This window comes from Anticarsia gemmatalis, chromosome 15, assembly GCF_050436995.1.
Source record: "Anticarsia gemmatalis isolate Benzon Research Colony breed Stoneville strain chromosome 15, ilAntGemm2 primary, whole genome shotgun sequence".
Taxonomy (NCBI): Eukaryota; Metazoa; Arthropoda; class Insecta; order Lepidoptera; family Erebidae; genus Anticarsia; species Anticarsia gemmatalis.
Genome location: NC_134759.1, coordinates 8850602 through 8877256, shown reverse-complemented (window position 1 = coordinate 8877256; position 26655 = coordinate 8850602).

The following is a 26655-nucleotide window of genomic DNA, read 5'->3' as shown; positions in this document are numbered from 1 at the left end:
GAAACCAAAATCGGAAATGTGGAGCCCACATCTGTTACCGAATTGTGTTGCGAGTTTAGTTTGAGCCGTCTCGTTGGCCACAATGCCTACGTCATTATGTACTTGTATGTATACTGTATAGTTTATCACACTTACCGAATATTTGAGGAATACTAGCTCTGATGAATTTTAGCTTTTGAGAACCTCATTGATAGTTGCAGTAGCCAAAAACGTGCAGTGACCGAAAAGTAACCAATAGTCAGTTGCTCACACTATACAAATAGCAAACGATCGGTGAGTTTAGTAAGATTTGAGGATGGATTCCATAGATCACGAATTGTGAATTTTAAAGAAAGTGAGATAAGTAAAGCTGTAGTTCAGAAGAGCCCAAGAGTTCTTTTAATGCAAATTTAATGCTACTAAATTTATAAACGGGCATGAGAGTAGACACAAAACGTACTCCGCATTGTTTGAAGAAATTATAAGGAGCTATCATTTGTTTAACTAACGTCACCTGAAGGACGTAATGCGGAAATATATTATAATGCATTATTTAAAGAAATCTTTTTTATAAACATATTCTAATTTTGTAAAATTTAGTTACTATTCTATCCATACTCAATACTTCTTGCTCGTTCTATTTTGGGTTCTATTTAGTTTTACTTATCTACTCTTGTTAATCCAATGCAGTAGTGTTTCAAAGTAATTAGTTCATGTAGTTGTGTAAGTGCATACTGAGCTTAGATACAAATTGACCATCCAATCCTTGGAGATACGGGTCAGAGGTAACTAAATACGAGGTTTCTCATAGTTGAATTCACTTGAACAATGTGTCCTCTGAACAATGTTGGTCGTTATACGTACGTTATGTATAGTGACGGTAATAACGACCAACATTGTTATGATTGTTATATGCAATTATTATGATTTTTGAAGACATCATCAGAATTTTTTTTTATCTATTACTGTCTCACTGCGGGGCAAGGGTCTCCTCCCAAACGAGAGAGGGGTTAGGCCTTGAGTCTACGCTGTGTGAATGAATGAATGAATTACTACAAAATATTTTCACAAATATTTATGTATGCTATGGGAGCGATCGATTCGATTCCGAACAGTAAAACTTTTGATATAAAACAATCATCGCATGTGTTTTGAAAGAAAACATAATAAACACATATTAAAAAAAATGATATGATGCGAAAGCTGCACATTTATACTTCCTACATACTATTACTGTACATAAAATAATGTCAGTAGTTGTTTTTAACCAGGTGACCCAGAGTTGTTTATTTAATTACGTGGTGCCTGTGTAGATAACCCAGGCAGGTAATTAAATTATAATGTGGTAATTGTGTGATGTAATCAGATCAAGAATATAATTTGTAAATCTCGATTGCCCACACTGAAGATAAGTGTGGGCAAACGGGATTTCTAAATTTATATTTATATAGGTACTAGAACTCTATCCATACATCTGTCTTTCACAGTCTGACCCACGTCACAAACAGGAATAGCTGTCGAAGAAAAACATAGTGACGAAACCTTTATGGTTCGAACATTTTGTCGTGTTTCTGAACGAACAGAACCAGCTGTCACATTACTTTCCAACTGTCAAGTGAATGTGTACTAGAAATGATGTGGACATTTTTCTAAACTAAGTTTTTACTTAATTGTTTTGATAATTTAAGAATAAAGTGCAAGTATTTGGTTTGAAATTCAATCAATTAAATTGTGTTTTTTTTAGTTACTTCATATACAATTCTAATATACAAAATATAATATCACGCTTATTATTTTTAAAATAGTAAGCAGAGTTGTATCTAATACACCCACGTTTCGCCATTAACAACGTAAGTCTCATGTATTAAGGGGCGAACCTATAGTAATTTATCGGGCACATTACCAAATTACAGGCTACTGTTGTGAAATATTCTAGTTTTAATTGGAAAAACAGTTCTTTGCCCAATCTGGGAATTGAACCTGGGACCTCGTGATGAGCAGTCGCATACACAACTGACCGCGCCACAGACGCAGTCAACTATATTGGCCATAGTTAAAAAGTGTACCTACGTTGAATATAAAATAGCTAAAGGCAAGAAATCACTTCACCATAAGAAAACAAGCTTATGAAGCAAACATTGTTACTTAAAATATGATCTTCAATCTTCATGTGCTACCATCTTCGAAATTAGGTTTCATGCTATCGGGCGTACCAAAGCCGATAGGGAAAATATGTACATTTTTAAGACGCTGATCAAAACTAGTAAAGCTCTACCGGAAAATTTACGAAATAGCAATTCTGTGACGATTTTATCATGTAATCCCCGATGGATTTGGGATTGCAATGACGATCATTTCAGACTTCATTTTCACTGGGATGAGAGAAGGATAAGCAAACAGGCTTTAGATTTTATTCACATTAATAAGCGAGCTTGTTTTTTATTACTTCGTGTTTATTAGAGCATCCAGTTACCAATATCTATTTAAAGTTATGATCCAGAACATTAACATGATTTTGTACCACTATCGACTAACGCCAATTGGCTAGCTACTGATAAATTTCGTATTAAAATCTCATCAACGTCCCAAGCGGTGTCCGCAGTAACAAATTTTAAAAATAAATTTTATTTACCAAACTCTCGATGCTTGACTAGCTGTAAAACGACGCTTCATAATTTTTTTGTTTCTACACCCATTACTACGTATTTGAATACATCCCGATTTTATAATATTTTTCGTTGATAACCCTATTTTATTAAAATAAATAATATTTACAAAGCCCCCGGGGTTTTGTAAATATTATTTATTTTCCGGATCGTCAAAACCTGCAATCGTGTCAAATCAGCTAAATAAGGCACTTATTTTTATCAATGTCAAAAACAGATTTAGGTCATCAATTTTCCTTTTATGAAATTCATTTTTTTCCTCCTAATGACATTATTGATTTGGCTGTTTAAGAAAGATATGGGTCAAGAGAAACTGCGGGGTTGCGTTTTGTTAGTGCTTTGTATAGAGCAGTTGAGTAGCAATATGGGGCTCGACAAGCCAATTCGTGCGTTATACGATACACTGCTGAATGAAATATATCACGAATTTATTCCAAATAACACTGTAATTTGCTAACGTGTTTCTTATTCTTTTTAGTTTATATTTTAGGCGTTTTTTGCGTCTTAGTTTCTTCTACAAATATTTTTTCGAATTATTCCTTCGAGAAAATATCCTAAATATCTGTACAGCATTTTCTATTATGGTTCATTTCCTTTATTAATTTTCCTTTAACAATAAGGACACTTTGGAAAAACACAAAAAAAAACAGGTATCTAAAGCCAAGATAAAGGCGCGACATTCTAAAGGAAGCTTGTTTGGCAAAAGACGTTTCCGGCACAAATTTTTGAATAAATATTTGAAGGCCTATACAATTTGAGGAAAACGAGGCGCCGGTAACAGCTAGTTTCATATGAATAGACGCTGTACGTGAACATTTACCACTCTGTTTTCCCTTGCGGAATTCTAATGAAAGGCCGAAAATGTTAACGTGTCGTCCATTGCCGCTTTTAGTTATGTTTCAGGCTTACATTTTAGCCACAGTTGTACAACTGCGGCGTTTTTGCGATATTCTGGTATATTTTGAAAGTATAATGTATTGCATTTTTAAACTACTTTTATATGGTTCATTCTGTTTTTGTTTGAAATTCTGTTGAAAATAACCGAATGATTTATTATCGTACCCAATAATATACAAAAAAAAGGTTGACTGCCTCTTTGGTGCAGTCGATAGTGTCTTCGACTGGTAACTGCCCGGTTTTTGGCAATATGGTCGCCCCCTTTTACCTCGGACTATCGTTGTTAATTATCGAAATTGGATGTGTTTCATACTCCACTACCTATACTTTTAGGTATAACAGGCGTGACATTAGTAGTCTTTATTTAGTTCTAAAAAGTTGGTATAGTATTCACCTACGGGAGTATAACAATCTATAGATAGCGATACTGTTTGCAGTATCAACTCAAGGACCCCGTATCATTTGCTTTGGTTTAGCAAATATTTGGCTCAATCAAACATAGATCGAAATAGGCTTACAAGATTACTACTATTCATACAAGCACAGATAAGATTTATAATAAAATCCAAGTTTGGATAAAGTCCTATGCGATAATGCAAAATACTTTTTTGTTTAGAGTTGAAATTTGTGATATGGCATAAGTTTGCCTTTAGTTTTATTATAGAAAGAGTTATTTGACACGTCTGCCTAATAATGTACGAGGTCCCTAGAATATAATGCGTTTGCGAGTTTATGAAGCACTTTAGAAAACAAGTCGATTCGAACTAGGTTTACGGGAAGATTGGTTTTGTTATTTTTAGTTTTGGTACTAAGTTTGTACGGGTTCGTTTTTGTAGCCGACAATTATCTAACTCACTGCTTCGCACATCTTATCAAAAATATAATAATATACAGAAGGGTACCAATTAAAGGCCATATATTTTAATACTATATTTACACTTTAAAATATGTATTTTGTATGAATTTACTCGTATTAATTCTCACTCTTCTCAATATTTTCTAACGAATGATAATGCTACATATTTAAATCGTTATACTAGAATGCTCATATTGCCTAATGGTGTGAAAATTGTTGAACAAAGCCTAAGTGGGCGCAGTTATAATCATTAGTATTTCTATTATATACTAATGCAACAGTGCTTCAAACTATAACGATAATCTCTTCTAAGTTGGAGACAATGATTAAAGTGACCGGTCTAATGTTTAGTTTTGTAATTGTTTAGAATGAAATATGAGATGCGATTTAGAGGATTAAATAGCCTTTCGAGTTGTGGTATTATTATATTATTTTGGGACTGTTTTAAATCTTTGTTATAAACAATCAATTATAACATTATTTACTTCGCTCCCCTTAAAACTTTTAGATAACCTACGAATATAATTTTATTTGGCGAGAATATTTTCTTCTTGTACACAAAATGTTTACAATATTTTATGTATCTGTAATTAATTCATCACCTCACCAAATTAACCTAAACTCAGCCGCGTAAAGAGCTTCTTCGTTAGCGTTCCCAGAATTGTCTGGAACTACAGAATTATGAAAATTTCCTTCAATAATCTTTTAGGAAAATGCTCAGCTCCGTCTAAGTTTCTCAAGAGAGTTTGAACACTAAAACAAAGAGTATGAAAATTTGCAAGGTCCTCTTTTCACAAGTTATTCAGTAACAGTCGTTGTTAGCTTATGGTTCTTACAATTTTATGAGTTTGCAAGTGCCATAATTTAACAAGTTAACTTTACAAACTATTGGTATAATCGGAAACCGATTAATATTCCACGGATGAGTATTCTGTCGTTGAAAACTAATTTCAAAACAGATTTATTGCAGTTTTCAACTGCATTCTCTTTTGTCTGAGGATTGTAATTTTTAGTGCGATTGTTTTTTGATTTATAACTTTATACGCTTGGTTTGACTGTCAAAGTTTGGAAACAGTTTGGAATTTTAATCGACTGACATTTTTATTGCCGGTGATGTCAATCACAACTTACGCATTACTTATTTATAGATGGTCGTCTGACCTAGATTCATTTTCAAAATATTTACTATCATATCTTTAGCATACATTCTCTCCTAAGCTTTATTCAATTGTCAATAAAATCTCTTACATGTATTAAAATCTAACTTCAAATGTTAATATTTTTGCTGGTGAAACATTTACGCTCTACGTATCCAATGCATCAAGCAACACGTCTACCCAAAGAACAACAATCACTAACTTCAGACAAACCGCTCGTAAGATTGCTTCAACCAATCAATGAGTTCAACCGGTCTGAAGTAACTCAATCCTAAACCTGTAATTACAATCGCTTGGCAAGAACAATAGAGGACTTGCTCGATCTCATATTTCAGTCTCTTGAACGTCCGTCTAAACCACCAATGTCTAAAGTTCATATGTCAAGTGCATGAGTTTGTGACTTAGTGACTTTGTTACAAAGTTTAGTGCAATATTTATTGTAAAGTTAACTAATTTATTGTTGAAATAATGCTTATATACCGCCAAATCCTTTTTTTTTTGTATGCGTTATTAACGTGAAACAACAACATTATCCATGTTGTGAACTTGGCTGTGTAGTGTAATAGATAGGATGCAATTTGAGGTTTACTTAATGATGATTCTGATGCCTTATCAATCGAAATTCTATCCTATTATAATGTCTGGAAAATATAAATAAAGGTTTGTTTTGTGACGTGACTTTGTTTGACATTTACTACTACATCATTGCATCTATAAGTTTTAGTATAAAGTTTGTTCGATGGAATTATTGCATACAATAACGCACAATTTTACTGTTCCTCAATACAATAAAATAAATAAGTTACATTATTTTATTTATGCATTTTTAGCGACAGTACAGTTTTAATTTTCCAAATAAACATTTACAGAGGTTTCACTGCGGTTTTATTTTGGTTTCATTTACATTTGTTTATGTACGGTCTGCAACGTAACACCGACCAGTTTTATTCACACACATTCAATAATTCAAGCTTTTTAAACATTTCAAACATGGAAATTTTATACAGCTATAAACCAAAAGTATTTATATTGTAACCCGAATATCAATAAACAAACAATGATTATTATGTTACGTAGTCACTTGACATTTTACTTTAGCCTTTTACCACGACTATAAAATAGCAGTTATCGATATAATATCTGATTTGGCTATTTAGTTATGATTCAACAACATCTTAGTTTAAAACTTTTGAAACAGGAAACACGTTCATAATGGCTGACAAAAGCATCGTATTTCATCTTCGTATGTTATGTCGTAATTATTCCTACGCTATTTGTATCGCGATCGTAATCTTAACTAAGATCATATTTAAGAATACAACCAAGTTTTCTCTCATTTCTTTCGCGCATGTAAGCTTACATCAGATTGTTTATGTTGTACACCAAAATACGTGTCCATGTTCCCGACTACTTTTTCTCCCTTTACTAAGTTACAAGCGTTAAAAATTAATATTGTCATAATACTACAGATTTGAATAAACCTGTCATTAATTATGTAACAGAAGTGCTTTATAGCTTTTCCAATAGTTCTTCAAATAACTTGTAATAATATGTTATACTTTGTAAAGAACGACCTACTTTTAAATACGGAAGACATTACTCGATACTTCTTTTATTAAAGGTAATCTACGTATTACGATTCAAAAGACGTGTTGGATTTGATATTGGGTAAAATTGCTTTGTACTTTGAAATTCATATTTAAATACCTTGTTTCCATGGGAAGAGACAAACTCTATAGAACATTGAAAGAAAGTCTTAACTTGGAATGGAGTTATATTGTTACATCTACCTACATTCGTGTATATGTGACGCTATGTAAAATAATTGTTAAGATATTTTGATGTTGAGGATACTACGCATATGTACATATTTTGAAACAATTAAAAAAATAACAACTTGTTCTTTTGTAAACTAAAGTTGGCTTCAGTGTAAATATGACAATTTAAAGAAATTAAATTCCTGACACAATAGGCAGCACTTCGGAGATATATTTAGCAAAATAACTATAAAAAGCAAAAACAATCCAATAGCATATAGTTAATAAGGACATTCCAAAGTATCGAATGACACAAAGCCACACTCATTATAGCAGATAACGCGATGACACCGCTGTTTTCAGTACCAGTTTTAATTAAAGCGATCACTGCGGAAAATAGATCAAGTACAAACATAGCTTAATAGCAACACAATGAAGATCGATTTATTCACAATTTAACCCTCGTTGTGTGCTGTTATTTCATTACTAGTCGTTAAACAAGCTGTATGCAAATTGTGATAATGTTGTTCGAACTTCGGACCAATAACGATGACCGATTACAACATTATGACTGCATTGATTAAGGTGATCACTGGTCCAGTCATCACTCCGTGTGTTGGCACTTTCATAGTGCGATTTTTTACAGTCGATACTATTGAGTGTTGAGAGTTGTACATAAACATTTCTTTGCTGTGGACACTAATTCGACTAACAACAACCGGTAAATTTTTGTGTGCAAATCTGATCAGCGACACTAATACTCCTCGTGGGGACTATTTTGCAGTACTATTTAAATGTAAAAAGATGTGTTTATTAATTGTCAGTTTCCCTCAGTCTTGGCACGGGCCGGGTATGTTTGGAAAACATGTTTAAATTCAATTCCAGTATTACACTTGTATTTTTCAATTATCGGTTACGTAACAATTTTATCAAATGTGCAATTTATTCTTATCGTGTATGTAGTCTGAAACTTACAGTTGATGGGTAAGGCGGATATTTGTCTACTATTTAATTACAAACTATAAACAATTACCACCAAACCTTCTGAACATTATTATCTCCCGCGTATTGTAACAATACTATAGGTATATATATAACCTGATTCTCTAAAAGTGTTACACGTGCGGTAAGCCTAAAGGTAGGTCTCAATGCTTTCGGTCGGTATAATTGAATCTCCGACAAAAGCGACCTGCTATTAAGTCGTGAAATTAGTGCACTTGTACTTGTTTCATTGTTTTGTGATTGCGTTACCTTTTAACCGAGATTAAAGTAATTAAATATAGTCGCTTTTACAAAGCACTAATCAACGCAGGTAGCATTTAATTTTTTAAGCTGATTTTGAAAAAAGAGGAAGTTCTTTATTCTTTAGTTTTATGTCACAACTTATTTTCTTTCAATCGCGATTCTGCATTTTGCATTTTTTCGTTTGTTAGAATTATCATATTTTACTAGCAATAAAGATCATAGGAACTGCTTTTTAGTACTTTAATGCATAGTGTCATAGAGCTATTACAATTTGTGATAATATCGATCTATAGTATGTATGAAAATTTGATGACGAATTTTGAAAGGAAAAACAAAAATAAAGTTTCTTATTAAAGAACAACAGACTACGAGTAGTAGAAACGTAGATATAAAATGGGTAGACATTAGCCAGATTGTGACCTACGAAATCTGAAATTGCTTTTAGTACCGAAGTTAATGAAAGCAATAAGCTTTTAGGCAATCTTAGAGAAAGTTTGGGTATACAAAATATAAACTTTGACTCGGACTTCCAATCGATTCTTCATTGAAGTCCTATTAAGTTGTAATTAATGAATTCTGATTTAGATTCAAAGGTCAGCCAATTTATAACCATTGGGCCTACTACATATTTCGTAATAGCCAGCAATTTATTTCTATTTCGGGAATTTTTTTTTACTTATTACGCTTTTATTACCACCGTCGTCTATATGTTACTGTAAAAGCCCGATCAGTGGTAAATCCTAAGATTTTCCGGTATAACCTAAGATTTACCAACTCGCAATGGTAAAAGTCCGAACAATTCTTTTATTTCGAACTTTTACCTATATTCACTTGATGATGACGAGATGTCGCCGGAGCCCCGCTTCGCGGGGCTCCTCCTACTGGGTGGTCAAAAAGAAATGACCACGAAGGCTAAGGTGGGAGCTTCGCTTCGCTCGCTCCCACCTTAGCCTTCTAACCTAACCTACCCATGTCGCTTTGCCCAAAACTCCTTCTTTATAACTATGTCACAGTATATAATTATACCGTGAAATAGTTATAAACTTAGTTATGAAGGAGGATTTTTTTATATATCGTAACATAGTTTTTAAACTCTGGCTTGTTCGGACTTTTACCATTGAGAGTTGGTAAATCTTAGGTTTTACCGGATAATCTTAGGATTTACCACAGTTCGGGCTTTTACAGTAACATATACATGGTCTTCGTCACTAGCCACTCTTGATTATTAGTTCTATCTGGACCAATTGCAAATTATACAAAATTGTATTGAAACTGAAGAAGCTTAAGCGTAAGTATGTACTTTTGTAATAGATTTGAGTTCCTGTAACCAAATGCTTGCTTTCAATTAAAAAAGGATACAATCAATAAATCTGTACAATCAACAACCACTAGCTCAACTGTAAAACCAAAACTAATTCAAATAAAACAAAAGAAAACTACAATCCCGTTAAACAATTAACTTGGTCGAGTTCTTTTAAACTGATACAAGCACATAATGAAATCGGTAGCTTCACTCGCTTGATTAACGTCTTTTAACCAAGAGTTGTGAGCTACTATTCTATTTGAATAATAAGATCTTTACAGTATTAGAGGGAGTTTATTAGTGTTCCTAGGGAATTTGTGGCTTTCATTCATCATTTCATTCAAGGCACCTATCATAATGTAATGATAAATTTTATATCAGAAAAGATCTGCTGCAAGGATTTTTGGTTTCGATTAATTATATGTGACTTAATTGATTGTTGTCCTTGTTGTATGATTCTTGTCATAGCAAAATTGTGATACATCAAAGTTATTAAAAGTCTTTAAGATCGTTATTGAATTAACCCTAAAAGGGCGTGCCACAAAATTTTCATATAAATTATTCTAAAACCATGAAAGTAGCAAAATTACTTCTCACTTGGAAGCCCCATCTGCGTATAACATTATTGTCTCACGGGTTACTAAGTATGCAAAGCCTTATAACTTCATTAACAGGAAGCATAGAATTATAACTGGATTCTGTTTATTACTACCTAATAGGCATGATAGAAATCCGTTTATATTGGTGAAATTTAACTGTCTACTCTGAGAAGCACGTTTGAGGTAATTTTCAAAGGCTTTGGAGGATGTTTAGCTAGTATGGACTGTTTCCGAAGCGCAGTAGTTAATGTTGCCACGGAAACATTGCATCATTCTTGTGCGATTCACAAAAAGTTATTTTAGGTCTGCTTGTGTTTTATGATCGCTATTCGTAAAGGTCCTCGCGACGCAAGAGCAATCCCTGAACTGGAGTTGTATTTAGAACAAAAAAATACAAAAAGAACGACATGGTATTCTCGAAAATAAATTGTTTGTAGTCAAATATCGATTAGCATTTCTTGTTAAAAAAACTGTTAATATAACACAAACCACATTCTTATACGTCTGTTAAGTCCAGTCGAAGTTCATTCCTGGCATCAATCAAGTATTGATCTTTCGTTCATTTTACAGCACAAAATGTTTACTGATTAAAAGAGTAGGTGAAGATCTATCTTTACCTACTTTTTTAATCAGTAATCGTTTTGTAGGGTCTACCCCAGAACAACATTTGCTTGCTAAATTACTTCCGTTATAATAAATAAAATCCTTCCCTTGTATGAAATCATAACCTTGAGTACACTCTGTAATCTATACTAATATTATAAAGCTGAAGAGTTTGTTTGTTTGTTTGTTTGTTTGAACGCACTAATCTCAGAAACTACTGGTCCGATTTGAAAAATTATTTCAGTGTTAGATAGCCCATTTATCGAGGAAGGCTATAGGCTATATATCATCACGCTACGACCAATAGGAGCAGAGTACCAGTGAAAAATGTTACAAAAACGGGGAAAATTATGATTCTCTTACGTGACGCAAGCGAAGTTGCGCGGGTCAGCTAGTATAAAAATATTTACGAGTCCATTGTCAAAGTTAAATGTCGCAGTAATACTTTTGTAATAGTGGTTATCTATACTAATATTATAAAGCTGAAGAGTTTGTTTGTTTGTTTGTTTGTTTGTTTGAACGCACTAATCTCAGAAACTACTGGTCCGATTTGAAAAATTATTTCAGTGTTAGATAGCCCATTTATCGAGAAAGGCTATAGGCTATATATCATCACGCTACGACCAATAGGAGCAGAGTACCAGTGAAAAATGTTACAAAAACGGGGAAAATTATGATTCTCTTACGTGACGCAAGCGAAGTTGCGCGGGTCAGCTAGTATAAAAATATTTACGAGTCCATTGTCAAAGTTAAATGTCGCAGTAATACTTTTGTAATAGTGGTTATCTATACTAATATTATAAAGCTGAAGAGTTTGTTTGTTTGTTTGTTTGTTTGTTTGAACGCACTAATCTCAGAAACTACTGGTCCGATTTGAAAAATTATTTCAGTGTTAGATAGCCCATTTATCGAGAAAGGCTATAGGCTATATATCATCACGCTACGACCAATAGGAGCAGAGTACCAGTGAAAAATGTTACAAAAACGGGGAAAATTATGATTCTCTTACGTGACGCAAGCGAAGTTGCGCGGGTCAGCTAGTATAAAAATATTTACGAGTCCATTGTCAAAGTTAAATGTCGCAGTAATACTTTTGTAATAGTGGTTATCCATAAATAATTAATAAATGGAGAGCAATTAATTTTTACTGTGTAAGCGTGTATGCACTCAATTAAATTTAAACGAATGTGTGCAATGCATGTATTGTTTAATGAGGACATTTTGTGGTGGGCTTGGCTTGGTCATGTAACTATGCCAAAATTTGCCTATAGAAATAAATGTCGTGTTAGCAAAATCAGCGTAAATAAATTATATTCAAAGCTAAAAGAATACACCGATTGCAATTCCTTTTTTTTTTCTAGGAACGTTATGATTTTAAACCATTTACACTATTCGTTCCTGTTGAATGTTATAAATGAAAGTTAGTTTTTTCACTTTAAATAATTAACTCAAAATTATTTTAAAGAATCGAAGATCAATACTTAAATTTCCAGTCATCAGGACACGGACATGATTAAATTGATTGTTCATAACAGGTTAATAATTACCGACACATATCGAAAATCGAGTATAAAAGTTAAATGTTGCCAGATTCCATTAAAATAAAGTAATAATTAATTATTTAATATTTAAACATCCCATTACATCGGCGGTATCAATAGCGGTATCGAAATCATTCATTCATTTTAATCCTCTTTTAAAATGTTAAGCCTTTCATTTGACAGCCAGCAGAAGGTAAATATTACTTCCGTATTCCAGTATATTTATTTTAAAAATCAATGATATGGCACGTGCGTAAATAAAACTAATATATTCAATGAAACTGATGGTTTAATTATGCCACATTCATGCTATCAGAATGAAAAAAGGCTTTTTTCATGGTGAACCTATTGAACGGGTTTGTTTAAATAAATGTGACCGAACAGCTACTGCAATACATAATAAAAATATGTATTGTAATCAACTACTTTAATGCTTTTAAAGCACGAGTATTACATTGGATAATTAGATGATAGACTTCTTGATAGACTTTTTTTTCCTATTTGGTTGAACGAGAAATTGAAGTTGGTTTTGTGCAACGGCATTCACTACTTAGCAGCCTGACTCAGCCGAGAAATGATTAATTCATAATGATCATACGAAAATCCATAATGTTTATATTTTTTTATAATAAAAATAACATATTCATAACTGATAATACTCACTACATGACTCATTCCCAAGAACCATGTCTATAAAGCAAGTATGCTAAATAAAAATAAACAGTTAACATTTTGTAGCATACAAATCTCTGAGGGCGTGTATTAAACCAGAACACGTTTTCGTACTAATTTAACTTGGTCTGACTACGCGAAGATGTATTGTTGACGAACCAATGACTGGATGTGCGTTCTAATGAAGTTTACACAATATGTGTTTATAATTAAGAGTGAATTCACAAACAAAACGAATATATGCGGTGACGAGGACGCGCGTTTGGAACATTTTAATATGAATTACGAAAAATAACAAAATATAAAAACTCCAGTTTAGCTTCTAATTTATCAGGAATTCCTTCAGTTTCTCTTGTTTTTTTCTATCATCTCAACCTATGGCTATGACTTACAAATACAAGTTAGATAAATCTGTGGTGCCATTATCGCCGTATAACGCGTAAATTAGCATTAATCGTTAGTTAAAAATGACATAATTAAACCATTACCGGTATTTACATGCAACGTAAACTTTCGTTAATTGCATTGTCGTTTATATTAAATTACGCTGTATGAACGCACCCTTATATTTGTTTTAAGATATACGGTACTGATACAGACGCTTAGACTTGTAGGTACTAAAGTATCAATCCTCTGATAGTCAGCTGATACAATTGCCTTTAAAATGTTGTAGACGTTATCGTAGCACGTCTACGAATCTGCTACGACAATGTATTGTATAAGAAATGCCAGCATAAGTTAACGGAAGCCACTACGTATAGTTTTCTTATAACATTCGACAAAAATATTTGTTATAGTTAGCTTCTTAATGTGATAAAAGTATTTTTTATAGCAAATTGTGACGTAGCCAGGCGTTGATTATTGCATAAAATATTTGGAATTAACACCGTAGCGGATATTTGTCAATCAAACATTATTTATAAATAGCAATTATACTTGTGACAAATAATAACAATATTTTGGCATTATCTTCATTGCATTAATTAAACTCAAAATAACCGAATTAGTTAATTAAGTCGCATAGAATTCAGGAGTTAATACGTGACTGATAATATAATTTATCAGCTTTATGTGCTATTTTCAAATGCGTGGGTTGTTAGCAATGATTTGTGATCTACTACCTACGCTCTAAATAAAATATAGGTAGTTGTTTAATTTGTTAAATTATTTCTGATTGGAATTGATAAATAGGGGCTAAAAATATAATTACGTATGATTTTAGAACATAATAATAATTTGTTCATTTGATTAGTAAGCTTACGTCCACGGCTAGTTTTATCGCTCCAAACCTCAAACCATCCAGCGTATAACGGTAAATGGCGTTTATTCCTATGTAATATATGGTGTAATCCCATGACATAATAATCATATTTTTACTTAACTTGTATTACTTGCAAGAAAAGTTAAAATGCTTAGAAAGTTAATATAACTTGGTAAAGTCAGGTATATTATTTCGTGAGGTAAAAAATATTTGGACACGATCTCAAGGCATTACAAAACTGACTCTCAGTGCGTTTAGTTACTAGCTCGGCAACTTAGTCATAAATAAGTCAAAGGTTTAACAGCCAATAGCTTTCATAGCCATCAATATTTACGTCTTCACAAGTCCCAAAACCTATACATCGTAACTCATCAATATTACTCGTCAATTATCTCGCCTAGACGAATCTTGCGGCCCTTCCATAGTTACCAACTATGTACATAAAGCGAACTTTCAAAGTGCTACCAATTTGTCTGTAGCACGTCAAACCCAAACGGTTATACTGCACATTTTCAACTCCATACGTCTTTTATGATCTATTGTTGTTTTACAACTGTGTTGCGTAATACGCCTATCACAGTTGTATGGATCGCAATCCGTATTTTGCGCTAGGATTTAAATGTAACTGTTTATTCTAAAGTAGAAGAAAATTTTACCTAATACTACACCAGTAAATCACATAATATTGTAATGAAACGGGTCTTATACACGATTGAAAATTTAAAGGTTAGGATACCTTATTTGATCACCCTACGTAAGGAATTCTGTTGAGATTATATAGTCATTATAAATATGCGTGTCGTACTACTTTTTTAGCTATACTTACCTAGAAATTAAAAAAATATTTGTTTAACTTGGCGTTATACTCTTTATAAAGTTGTTGATATTATTTAACCATTATGAAATAATTCCTATTTTGTATTAAATACATAGTGTTTTCACGTGCTATTAAATCCTATAAATCCTAACGTTAAGATATAAACGTCCCATTACGATCTTTCGCTAAGACATTCGAGTTCACTGTCTTCCATCACACAACAATAGCTTAAGAGCTACCACACAAAAGCGACGATGTTCAACCGGATTTAACAATTATACGTAAGAGCACTTTGCGTGATTATTCCAGTAACTGTTATATGCTAATAGAAACTGTGTATGTAGGGTGACTCAGAAACTCCGAAGCGAAGATAAACTTAATGAGAGTTTGAAACGGGAAGTTAGGTTGGGTTGCATGTCCACAGTGTTGAAAATAATAAGATAGTAAGTTTTTTGCGACACGAATTACTGTTATTGTAAAATTGTAAAACAATATTTAAATTTGGGTTTAAAGATAATGAATTAAATGTAGTCATCAACTAAGTAATTTTAAGAAAGCATTGTCAGAACCACCTCTGCCATATTAATGAATATTATACATTTCGTGGGATGTAGAAGACCTACATAAATAGGTATTTGAAACAGTATTTAAAATTGCGATGACGAGAATACACAAACTGCGAAACAATGTCTTATATCGCAGTGCAGTTGAAGTAATTACTTTACATAAATGACAATACTAAAATCTAAATTAAATACAATATTTCTTTAATTGCCTACATATCTGAAGACGAACTTCAGACCATAATTTTAAATACTTATCCGTGAAAATTCAAAACCTTGTGTACCCTATATGTATGTTACATAGGGTCTCTGTAAATTAATATATACGTTAATACGATTATTCGTTGTAATTATGTCACGATGTTTACATAATTATAATTTGTGTATTGTAGCCAGTGTAGGGTACATCGTAAATATTTGCCGCCCATAACAACGGCTCGGGTGGATTTTGAATTAATTTTCTATCAATATTTTACACGCTTGTTATGAAATAGTCTATGCATATATGTAATTAAGTCGTTAAATGAGTGGGCGTATAAGTTGAAAATTGGTGAATAGTGAGTGTAATAATATTTACTTACTCTATTTTGTTAGGTTAAAATATGCTTGAGTTATTCAAGCCGATGGGGGCATAACTGTTTTGATATTTGTTTTAACAGAGTAATTTATATCGCTGTGATTTTTGGGTAATTGTATTTTAAAATTGAAGACTGCTTTTCATATCGTCGTTCTTTAGTATCAAACTCAATAACAATTTGTATTGTTAATGTATTTTACCGGGTAACTGACAGCTCAAAGAAATAACAACCCAAAACAAGACGTAACAATCATCTTCCGCTTTCCAAAATTATTTTCCTCAACAATCTAGCACAAATTGCTAAAACAGACAAAATTATACGTCCACACCGTTTCCTGAGAGGAAACAACAAAAATCGCCGTGTCAGTGTCATTCAGCAAAAAAGATCTGAAAATTTATAACAGGGGGAACGTCGGTAAATCAGTGATATGATAGATTTTTTGCAAGCCACAGGCATCGACGTTTATCCAAGTAAAAGTTGGATTCGTTCCAGACTTGGTCGTTTGCGGTCAGTTTTCCACCGCTTATTTCGTGTTTGAATTGTCGCCGCAATTTTTATCGAACAGTTTGAACTTTTACATATGGAGGTAAAGACGGTTGGAATAGTTAGTCAAGTTTGACGACTGTTTTTGATGGTACATTTTGAATGAAGTTGTAACTTTGTTTACTGTTCTCCTACTATTCTATTTTATTTGAGAGGTTTGTAATGTAACTTATATGACAAACTAGTCAATGATAAGTGGCATATATGTAGTAGTGCAGTAGGTATTTATCAAAACTTGAAGCCCAAGAATATCGTCATAATCTTTTTACCTTCTAATATTACTAACAAACAAGTATAATAAAAATACCGCTGACTTGGAGACAAATACCCCAAATTACATTTCAAAGCCATAGTTTTTCCGATCCTCTGAATAGGTGAGAAAAGGTTTATCTTGTCAGCTGACCCAAAAAATACTTGAGCTTAGGCGACGTCTCTTGATTAATGGTCTGCGTTTATAACAAAAGGTTGACCGACTGACCGACGGAAGGCCGAGTCTTGAGGGTTCTAAGCCCATAAAACGGTAGGAGGGCTCTAATTTATCTCACGTATTATCACTTTAATTTATTACTGTTCACGCTTTTGAAATAAAATCGGAGTGCGTTTTGTAAGATTTTTTTGGCGATGTACTTGAGTGTGTCTCTGATTTTTCGTGTGATAAATTTGTTGAAGTGAAGTTTTTAAAGCGTTTCTCGAGCTTTGAAGTATGTATGAAAAACCAAAATGATTTGAGTTTTTCTCGACGTATTCGCGCTTGATCTCAATAAATATGTCAAGCGCAAATATCAAAGCGTGAAAGTACTTAAAGGTTCTTTTTTTATAAATATCCTAATAATTTAAAATTATTTCAAAATGAGGTCTGTATTTTGCAACAACTATCAAATTTCTTACATTGTAGCACAAATGTTTATGAAAACACTCGACTGTATATCGAACAATATCTTTGTATAAAAATTGAAACCGAAGCGTCCTAGGTACTTGTAAACAAACGCGCCTTTCTCCATAGCCGTTTCTGATTCAATCGCCCAAAAAAGCTTAAGAACAAATTGAAAATCAGTAAACGAAAATAAGTTTTCAAGCCACGTCTTCGATATTCGCAACCACTGAATAGGGCCCTGGCTTAGAATACATACCTTATTGGTATCTTTTGAATTACGGGTGGGGTCATTCAATGAGCTGTTCCTAATTAAGGCGCACCTTTGCTCCAAATGACGTCTGATTACCATATCTTATTCAGCATAAATATTCAATACAAATCTTTCATTAGAAGGTTTTAATGAAAAGAAATGCGGAATATGTTGAAGGTTTTAATTAAAAGCAATGTTTTGATGTTGTACAAAATGTTAATAATATTTATAGCAGACGAGATGTGATTTGTGTGTTCTTCTAAAATGTTATTTGAAGTGCATTTGTTATAAGTTTTCTTTCTTTTTCTCAATCGATTTTTTCAAAAGGCGCCAAAATGCCAGGAGCAGTTGGATTTTGCAATTTTGCTTTTTGTTAGATGTCAACCGAACGTCGATCTTTTTGTCCAACAAATCGTGCGCGTTATCTACAATTATGTTCACGTAAGCATTTTACCATAATTGTTTCGCTACATATGTATTGCTATTTTTATATTGTAATAGGAGGAGTAGTCATTAAAATCATATCAAAGCAAAATAGCAAAATCTTTATTAAAATAACTTCGCTAAAACTCTTATGTATGTCAATATCATGAAATAATTTAATCTCTTGTTCCTAAACGATAACAAATCGAGGTTTATTGCTACCACTTACGTCACATGCAGTAATAACATATTGGATTTGTAGTCTATAAATAGTGACAAGGCTTGAGATCTAGAACAAATAGTAACACCTTCTACTCAATTAACTTGCGGCAAATATCAGCGTGGGATCGAGTTGATTCGTTTCTATTTCTGTGATGTTTCTATTAATATTGTAATTTACGATATCATGTGCATGTTTTTACTGAAGAGGTATGACATTTAGTTGTGTATCAATAAATTGAAACCTGTTTTGCGGACTATATTTTGATCATACAGATGAAGGTAGTGAATAAATAGGACACCATTATCATTGTATGTTTGTTGTATTGTTTATTCCGTGGGTTGTGTAAGAAGTAAAAAATACACGGCAGAAGCTGGTTGAGGAGTCTAAAAATGAGCTTGTGACATATATGGAAATAATCTAAGAGTATTTTCTATTTAATGGCAAAAAAAGTGCCCACTTATAGCTGAAGCTTCTTATTATGCATGGTTTAAAATTAATAGTCATAGTACTAAAATGCCCAAAGTGTTTCATTTGCGGTGAATACTTTAAAGGTTAAAATACTTTATAACCCGACGTTTTGATCGAGTTGCATCGATCCTAGTCACTTTTGCGGCAACAAATTTACCAAAATTTCGTTTAAACCTCACATCAATGTCACATCACATTGAGCAATGCATTACGGAGACAAATAAAGTTAAATAAAAGCTTGTAATTACATCCATGTTCGGTGTCATCAATGTCCGGCTTAATCCTTGCGTACACGTGCCCGCACAATCACTCTGATTTACTCACCTATTTTAAATTATTATTGGTTTCGGTAAATTGCGTTGGTTTGGAAAGTTTTTGTGACTTGGTGTTTGATACATGCATTAAATATTTAGGTGCTATATTCACCTCGATAGAAGGCGTTGGTATCGAAACTTTCTATGTGACTTGGTGTTTGATCCGAAGATCAAATATTTAACTGACATATTTATAGTTGCACGTTTCTCTATTATTGATATTATAAAATTGTTTGACACTTAAAATTACCGCAAAAATAGTTTCTGCGGCGCTGATCAGATTTGCATACAAAATAGACGCGTAGTCCGCGAAATTTAATGAGACTAAGCATTATAAGAACCGCTGAATAGAAGAAAAGAAACAAGAAAAAAGAACGCTGCAAGAAAAAAAAAGTAAGCAAAGAGTGCAGGTGACGTAACAACGATGGCGTTCTTTCTTTCCGTGGTTAATTAAGTTAAATGATAACCTAAGTCTTGTAAATATCTTTCAAAGATGTGATTTAAAAAGCTGTATGCTGACGTGTAAGGTTAGTGTTTTTAATGGCTTAGGCAAAGTGCGTGTTGTAGAAATACATATTAAATTAGGATGACAAATTATGTTTTTTATCCAAATGCGATACCTATTTATGCCATGTCCATGACAAAACCTAATATAAGGGACTTTATAAAATATGCCGAAGCTAGCGTTAATTTTTCACAAAACCACAGGATTGTGTTCAATATAGATTAGAAGGGTGCTGACCTATTTCTCCCCAAAACTGTTGATCAAGTATCAGGCGTTCGCCACGCAAGCCCTAACAATAGACTTAGTCCCAAAGCTTATTGGTCTAACGCCAACAAATTCTTTGACCCTTCGATTTATTTGGGAAATAAGCTTTGGATCAATGACCTTTGGATACTGTTAGACATTGAAATTCATAGCTGACCTCAGCTAAACATATTTTTTTAGCAGCACGAGTACTTTTTACATATTGTTTTTTGAGATTAACCTCAACATACTTCTCCAAGATCAAGTTTTTAGCGTATACTATAGAAGTAATATTCAAAGTATCTAATATTATTGAACACAAAATACTATAATATATTATAACTATTATACTAATACATTTACCTTCTCAAACCTCGGTAATGATACCGTATAAATACAGAAGTATTATCAGTATTAATAAGGCAGTGGGATTATTTCACGGGAGCTTCCGGTGTCTATAACAATTGAAGCCGTTTCTAAGCTCCGACGGTGTCAGGGGGAGGTAAAGTGGGGTTTACTTTAAGGTGACGTCATACTGGTGATTAAACCTTGAAGAAATTGACTAAAGTCTTGGTTTCGTTGTAATCATAAACACGATCTACTGAAAAAAAAAAGCTAGAAGCGCTATTCTCTACTGTCGGCACTATCGTATACGGAGAGTTCGATACTTCATACTAAAAATGTAATAAGAAATGAAATATAACTACTAGAAAATGAGAGTTAATTTGCAATTATATAATGACTCATCTTATGGTTCTAGAAAATACATGAATTAAACTATTCATAGTATATAAAAATAAACGTGTTTTTTTTTTTTTCCTTTTTGTGAGTCTCTTCACCAGTTAGTGCGCAGTCTAATTTCTCTCCAACTTTCAACTTGCAGGACTTTTACGAACAACAACGTTGCAGCGAGGCGTTTCGTCACGTCACATCACAAAAGGGAGCAAAGGCTCCCAGTTATTGTATCACTGCTATAACTGCGCTATGTGTGTGCCTTTACAGGGGAAAGAGCATTCAAGCCAATGCCTTGGAATTTCAGTCGGGATGGGACACGTCACTCTCTCAACAAACCCATTCAGAGTACGTTCCACTTTAGTCCTGATTTGTTTGAGATCGCTAACACGACGGATATTAAGCCGAGGCTTAGTTATCCATTGTCAACATGATGACTTTTCAAATAAATTATATACTTCTGTTTAATTAGTCTGATTTATGATGCAATTTTTACACTCGATAGCTAGGCGTAGGTTCAATAACAGCTATCACTGATATTATCTAAGTTTTTAATAGTCAAGTACTCAACATGAAGTCGGTCTTAATTCGAAGTGACCAAAATTTACCTTGCATTTTAATCGATGACTCAATAAATTTTATGCAAATGAACTCTTGATAGGTACCAGAGTGATTTATAAGCATTTTCTCAAAGTATTCCAACTAGACATCGATCAAAAAAGTTTCAGCAAATCTCGCTGCGTTACACAAAATTTAGATTGAATCAATCATATTGAATCACAAATTAAAATCGTTATTTGACTTGCAAAAATAATATTATTATAGAAACCAAAATTCGTATAATTTACTTAGAACAAAGTTGATACGCAAATTGAATTTACAATACGAATATTGGACTGAATGTCATAACTAAAATAACGATGTTATTCAATAAAATTAGACGTAGTCAGTTGAATCAAGTATTCTAATAAAATCCTGCATAGTGCATTGAAATGTGACACTAATTAGATGCAGTGCGTTTTTAAATGCTTTTTCTTTTCGTGATTTCAATGATGAATAGAGTGCCCAGTATTATATAAAAAATAGGTTCAGGAAATCAGACGGCTAGTTTCAGATATTAGAGCGCTCTAACGAAAAAAGTTAATGTGTGTAAAGAATTCATTCAAATTGTGTGTAAATTTATTTTATGTTTATGAAATACGATTTTGATATTATCTTTTTATGAATATTATATTGCAATCAATTACTATAAGTTTTATCTATTTATGAAACTTTTATTCGATCCGATAAATACCGAACAAAATCCAAAAAAATCAAACGGCCATATCCCAAAATAGAAATAGTGTCATAAAATTTATTGCGTTTGAATTCTGGCACGAATCTATCATGTAGAATTTAATTTGGGCACTGAGATTTTTACATCGGATTTTTCAGTTTTGGGCAGTGAATTTCACACGAAGTCAAATGAAAACGACAAAGAATGCTTTGCAACCATTAGCGCTGCAACGTGCCTGAAGTACCGAGGCATGATGAAAAAATAAACATCAAATTGGTTTCATTTCCAAAATGCTCAATCTCATAGTCATGGTAGTTTGTCATTTGACATATTCTTATGAATGCATGTTCAAGCATTGTTTTATATATTTGTAAGTAGAGTCTGGAAGTCCTAATACTCTTTGCACGAAGTCAATCTTTGAAAATGTACGTTGCGTTGTATTGCTACGTCCATTTTTACGGGTGAGATCCAATGCCACAGGTTTGCAGTTCTTGCAGTTTATTAACCTAAGTCTATATCGTTGTAAAATAGGTAAGTGTGTTAAATAAAAACAAACATTTATTGGTCCAAATAGGTATATTTATGCTCGTACTTTTATGGTCATAAAAAGTAGAGTTAAACTTGACTGATTGTTTTCCTCAGCCTTAACAACATAAGTTTATTCCACCAAAATTCCTTTGAAGCATAATTTATATTGCTTTAGGCCAGCTTTCCCCAGAGGGTAATAGATTATACTTATGTTGCTAGTCTTATTACAACGTTACGTGAGTATGAAGTATCTGTTGCAGGGAAAAATAAAATATTGTTAAGCCAACGAGAAATTTATACCTATTGCCCTACTAACATTCCACTAGTTTAGTAGCATGTTATATTTTCTTGGGTAATATAAATTGTTGTTTTATTGTTATTTATGATATAAGATTGTGTAGCTAAACAGTTTCAAGTTAAAGAATAGTTTTTTTGGTTGATGTATTTATCAACATGATATAAAAGTAAATTCAAAGGTTCTTAAATAAGAATCGGATAAAGGATCAGTTAATGACGATAATCGACATTGAATCAGGTGCCGCAGGTATAGTAATCGATACTGGTTAAACATCTAGTATAACAGTATCAATTTTGCAACTGAATCCTACATATTTCTTCCATCTATGACCACCGTTAGTTATTATAAAGGCCACAAGTACCATTAGTACTGCTTTAATTTCGTTAATGCAGAGTAGACAGCTAATCAGCAACCTTTTTAACCCAAGCGAACAAATATTATACTCACAAAACTTTTATCCACAAAATTCAATTCACTTGAAAACATTACCGCCCTTACCTCTGCACTTAAGTCTTTACCTTATTTTTGTTATCATCAGACAAACGCGGGACCCGCGTAATTTCGTTAAAGGTACCCCCTTACGTGCACAAACGTACTTAAGTCGGGAATTGACGGCCATACTACGGTCACCAGATGCGTAAATGGATGTGTACCCTTATTGAGTGTATTGTTACTGCTTTGTTTAAGTAAATGGTTGGGTTTAATTGATTTTGTCCTTGAGACCACCGCAAATTGGGTTGGAAAATAGGTTAAACATTGACTTAACGAAATGTGCTTCTTGGCTCTTTTATCCAAAGGATTATACATATAAACGACATCATAGGTATGAATATATAATTATATTTTATTTATACGATTATAATGCCAAATACACAAATACAGGAATCAACTGAATTATAGAATGAGTAATTACATTTTTAAAAAATCTATGAAATATAAGAAAATAGATTGCTCTTTAAAATGTCTTCTATAAATATCTTTAAATTCTGTCAATGGGAAGAAGACTCAAAAGCAAGACAAAAATATTTTTTAAATCAAAAAGACAATATTTGTTTCAAAAAGTAACAAAACGAAACCGCAGAATTGATGTAAAAAACCTCTTTGTACTCGTACGTGGTAACTTGATACAATAAAGTGAGAAGATAAAGGAATAATAGAAGCACTAAAAATATATAAGGACTTTCCACGACCTGATTTGAATGTTTGCTGGTTTCTGAATAGAATTATTGGAAACTCCTTTGTATGTACCGTGTGAGTCATTATATTGTACGCACTTATTTCACGCGTCACTTACGCCACGTCGAGAATTGATCGTCGACGACTGAAACATATTTTACATCAATGTAACTCAACAAATTGAGTAGAGTATTTGATAGAAAAGCTTGAGTTATTTATTGAATTCAAAATGTACTAAAAGTTACTTTGATGTATTGCAAGATAATTGAATTAAAAAAGCTATTAGTTAGTTTTTAAGAAACGAGAATACGCAATGAATAGAAAGACAGTCAAAACACGTATTTTATTTGATAAATATTCATAAATATCTTTTATCCATTTAAATGTCATTACCATGTCAACTGTCTAAGTTTGTAAAGATTTGTTGTAAAGTGTGTAAATATTAATTCTTATTATAATTGTATTTGCGCACTCGCACTTTATTTCTAACGTTGTATTTAATTACATTATATTATATTGCATTATTTTATTACAGTAGCGTAATTCTGCACAATCTGTAATGTCGAGTATCGAGAGTTTGACATTTAAAATGTATCGCCAAATAGTTCCTCTGACGCTCGTTAGAGGCGCTGCCGCGCTGATCAGATTTTCATACAAAATTTATCGATGACTAGCCGGTTGTCAGTAGTCAATAGTCGTAGAGAATCATCGAGCTATATAGTTGTCCTACAATTCTATATTTATAAAAAAGCTGATTACAAATATTGTTATCTTGCAACATGTTTTAGTATCGAAACTTCAAGAACATGAGTATTCGAAACTACAAGTCACAAACTTGTACTAATTACTCTTCTCATCTTTAAAAATCCAGTACGAAGCACCATAATGAAACGACACTTGCCAAGACGTTATCATATTAAATAATCATTAAACGAGTTCGCTTTCATAATGAGTTTTCTTCAGTAATTTACTGCTTTAATTGCCGCTGCATTTAAAATTATGACCTTAAAAGACTGTTTTGGTTTGAGGAACTTTCATTGTTATGTTAATAGACCCCAATAGAAAGGAATTCTCAGGAATGGGAAGCCTTTTGCCTGAAGCGAAGTTTGTCGGTCATAATTTCTATTTAAATACCTGCTTAACTTTGAGTTTAATTTGCATATTATTATATATATGCTATTTCGAATTTATTTTTATTAGACTGAAAAAAGGTAATCCTTATCCTAATAATAATACAACTGCTGCAAATAAACAATAGTATACAATAAATTAAAGGGACGAGGTTATTTAATTTAACGATTACTTAAAAAAAAATTAAAACAGCTATTAGTACTCAAAGCGAAATTTTCTACGAAATAAGTAATAGGCATTTCAATATTATTATTAGAACATTGTTATTTCAACAGTAGCCTGGAACTATAATTATTTCTGTTACTATAATAACATTATTTTCACAATTTCTATTCAGAGAGCTATCAAATTATTTGCCCGTTGTAGCAGAATCAAATTAATATAACATTATTACATGCATTTAATTCCACTTTGTGCTAAAACTAAATAGATAGTTCAGTACAATGCGTGGGATCAAAATACTGTTTTAATGTTTAAAATTATATTAAAATCCGATAGTTGGAATTAATTCTTATGAATTCTCCTATGCCCAGTGGCTTGTTTTATGTATGAAGTAGGTATATTTTTTTAAATTGTGAAAAACAAAGGTCGTATGAAAATTTAAACCACATTTTAAAGAAATTAAAAGCCTTTTAGAACTTCTTAAAAACCCCCACATTTCTTTTATAAGGCCCAGAAATAGAGCAAAAGTTAGTTAATGATTTTTATTTTTTCGCCGAAACATAATATGATATGATATGATAACAAATATGATATCGTATTTTTCTAAAGTTTATGATCCGTTTAACATCTTGGTATTATAGTAACATATTATCCGCATTAACCCTAGTACTACTACAGAGGTCAGTATACTGACAAAGTTCATTTACTGAACAAAACTCAGTATGAAATCATTTCAAAACGCTTGTATGTTCCAATGGCCATACAAACAACTGCTGCCATGTGTCTCCGGAGAAATTTCCGAGACATTGCGACATTAGATACTTCGTAGAAGAAAATCTCTGTTGCAATCTGAACTTAGAAAATGTGGGCTGTAAATGTTAATGGAGTTGTCCCTTTGTATGAGGACACTACTGATGTAGAGAAAGTATATGTATTAATAGTTTTTTTCTTAGATAGTTATCTACCCTGAAAATTGTTTATGAGATGCGAAGTATTTCTTAAAAGCAAATAAATA